Source organism: Myotis davidii, unplaced genomic scaffold (genome assembly GCF_000327345.1).
Source record: "Myotis davidii unplaced genomic scaffold, ASM32734v1 scaffold49, whole genome shotgun sequence".
Taxonomy (NCBI): Eukaryota; Metazoa; Chordata; class Mammalia; order Chiroptera; family Vespertilionidae; genus Myotis; species Myotis davidii.
In genome coordinates this window covers 3,787,005-3,790,394 of record NW_006300375.1, presented here as the reverse complement: position 1 = coordinate 3,790,394, position 3,390 = coordinate 3,787,005, and the positions used below count along the sequence as shown (strand labels likewise).

The 3,390-nt window shown below is 35.1% G+C and overlaps 1 protein-coding gene across 2 annotated transcripts in view; it reads right to left on the bottom strand.

Annotated features, from left to right (window-relative positions):
- HGF (hepatocyte growth factor) overlaps nucleotides 1-3,390 on the bottom strand; it is a 68,261-nt gene that overhangs the window by 39,469 nt on the left and 25,402 nt on the right. The gene's annotated exons all lie outside the window — the stretch shown is intronic.

Here is a 3,390-nt window from a genome sequence, read left to right as displayed (position 1 = left end):
TATATATTACATATATATATTACATATATATATGTATACACAATACATGTATGTAATGTGTAGTAACTGAGCAGTATTCAAAACCTTGGCAAAAGTGACAACAAATGTGTGGTTCATTCAGCTTTTTAACAAATAAAAGTAACTGAGCAGTATTCAAAACCTTGGCTCAGAAAGGTGAATATCCTAATGTCAAGGCAATGTCAGCTTTCACTTCACTAGTTCGTGCTAACACCCTGAAATTGCAGTTTTATCATAGGTCTTGGTCTGTTCACTTCTATATCCTATCCTGAGAATCTGAAAAGCATTTGACATATATGATCTACTCAGTAAATACTTATTAAATAAACCCTATAGGAAAGAGATGAACAACCTCTTTGTGTTCTCCATGTACTTCCTGGAATTGCTGTTATGTCCAAGGCTTTTACTACCACTGGTAATTACTTATGACTTTGCATGAGCTTCAGAGAAAACTGAACTTAGATGTGCTATGAGCACACACATCAATCACCTGTATTTCATTATAAGCAAAATTAAACTTATCTTTCTCCTCAAAATTTTAACTCTCTCAAATATTCACCATCTACCCATTAATGTAGGATATATTTTAGACTTCTCTCTATCCCTATCTTATTTCCCGCTACATCCATTATACCTATTTAGTATTGTTCACATCCTTCCTCACCCAATTATTCTCACAACTTACTGCCTTAGTTCACATTCTCTTTATTTCTAATTGGGCTGTTAAAATCAGAGCTCACCAGACCCACCTTCCTCCTTCCTCAGCCCTTTCCATCCCAAATACTTGGAATGTATAGTCATTCTTCAAGCTCAGTGGTCTTCAAATGTTCATTTTTGTTTTTTTCTCCTGTTACTAAAATAATTTTGAAAAATTATTCATATTTCCTCTTATGTTTTAAAGTTGACCTCTATACTTTTTATGATAAGTTTAAATAGTTACAAAAGATGTGATTTCTAGCATACCTATTGACATTTTTTAGACAAAAAATTTCATATAATTTTTAAATGGATATCATAGTCTGTAAATACTACAGAGATTTGATACCTACCTGTTTCTGATTAAAATGTACATCAACTTCTTTTTCTCCTTCAATCATTTTTCCATTCCACTTTACCCTGAAAAGTTATTCTAATGTAATTAATTTTCTTTTATTTGGGAGAGTCTTTTATTCCTTGCCCCATTATACTTTTCTAAAATATTTCAATATATTAAAATTGAGTTTTTTTAAATTTCTTGTGACCACAAGATTCTAAAAGATAAATACACAATTCACTAAACACACACACATACACACACACACACAATGTGTAAATGTATATATAGGTATATATTCTGGATAGAGAACATACCCTATATAATAAAACACTAATATGCAAATTGACCAAATGGCAGACCAACCGTTCACTACAATGTGCACTGATCACCAGGGGGCAGACGCTCACTGCAGGAGCTGCCCCCTGGTGGTTGCACAGTGGTGGTGGTGGGGAGCGGGCCTAAGCCAGCAGTCAGACATCCCCCAAGGGCTCCTGGACTGCGAGAGGGTGCAGGCCGGGCTGGGGGACCCCCCTGAGTGCACGAATTTTGTGCACCGGACTTCTAATATTATATAATGTAACAAGAGCTTAAAAGTTTCCCTTAAACTTTGGAGATGATAAGTGACATAATCAACTCTATTTTTTTCTTCAAACATTATGAAAACTCAGAATAAATTCAAGCAATTGGGACTGAGAGATAACCAGAAAGCTCACCCAAGCATCAAGTAATACAAATAAAAAGTGATAATCAATATTCTCTTACAACCAGTGCATGTGAACCTGTGTGTGGTATATAGAATTCAATTATGGTCCCCAAGATTACCACCCACTGGTGTACACACTGTATAACTCTCACCCCTTGAGTATGAGTGTGAACATTATGGAACCACTCCTGCGATTAACTTATTAGTTTATATTAGCTTCATAAAAATGAAGTGAATTTGCAGATGCAGTTAAAGTCCCTCCTCAAAATCTACTTTATGTTAATTAAAGAAAGATGACCTTAGATGAGCCTTTCCTAATTAAGCAAGCTCTTTAAAAGAGGGTATAGGGGTAAGAAGCTCAAAGGAACAGAAAGCTATCCTGTTGGCTTTTAAGAGATAAACTGACTTATTGTAGAGAGGGTCAGATAGTAAGAAACAACAGGCATTCTCTATGAGCTGAGGACTTTGGCACTACAACCACAAGAAACTGAATTCTGCCAATAACCAGTGAACTTGGAATGGAACCCTGAGTCTTAGATGAGACTGTAGTTCTGGCAGGCATCTGGATCACAGCTTTGTGAGATCCAATACTAAAAACCCACCTAAGTTATGCCTGCACTAATGACCAACAGAATTTATGAGATAATAAATATGCATTGTTTTAAGCCATCAAATTATTTTTGTAATTTGTTATGCAGCAGTAGAAAACAAAGACACAATTGAAATTTGATTTTACATTATAGGCTTTACCAAACTAATACCAAGTTTCTTGATTTTGCATTATAAGCTTTATTATATATTGAAGCCAAAATATTATGAAAGGATATTCACAAAACATTATCTCATACTTTGCAGAATTCCAAATGTCAACTTTTATTCATTTTACAAACTAAAAGCTTCCCTGTAATAAATTATTTCTAAAATATTTCCAAAGCTCAGAAGAGTATTTTAATCTTTACTTTAGGTTTGCCTCACAAGTTCTACCATTTTCTTAGAATTAACATCCTATAAACACCACCCTCTGTTTAACAAAGCCATCAGAATTATTGCATGCTACTTGCAATAATTAGTTGACTTTTCCTCAGACAGAAAAGAAAGATAATCTATGTAACAGTTAGGAAATGTGATATTCATTCCATTTCTCTCCTCTCCTAATGTCCTTTAAAAATAACCAAAGATTGGTTGGGAAAATGAAGAAAAGAGCAACACGTGGATATTTTGGGTGGGGGGGAGTGATATCAGTTGAAGGGTGAATGTGCAGGTGAGTATGCTTGTGTGCATGCCTAAAACACACCAAAAATACAAGAGACAGTTTATAAGAGTACCTAAGACACACACACACACACACACACAGAAGGAAAACAGTTGTTTTGTTGTACCTAAAATGGTCTAGAATGATGGAAAGAGTAACAAGATTTTAAAAGTCAACAAGTGGAACTAATTCAATCTATACAGGGACACACTGTCACAGGAGTTGTCTTTTATTTTAAAGGTCCGAGCAGATGATTAAATTTCCTTGGAACATTGTGTTCACACTGAGAGCCTTCCAGATTCTGCAGTTACTTCACATATGCCAGACATGGCCCTTTCTATGGGCTTTGATTTGTCCCAAACACTTCTTTCTCTTGGCAGG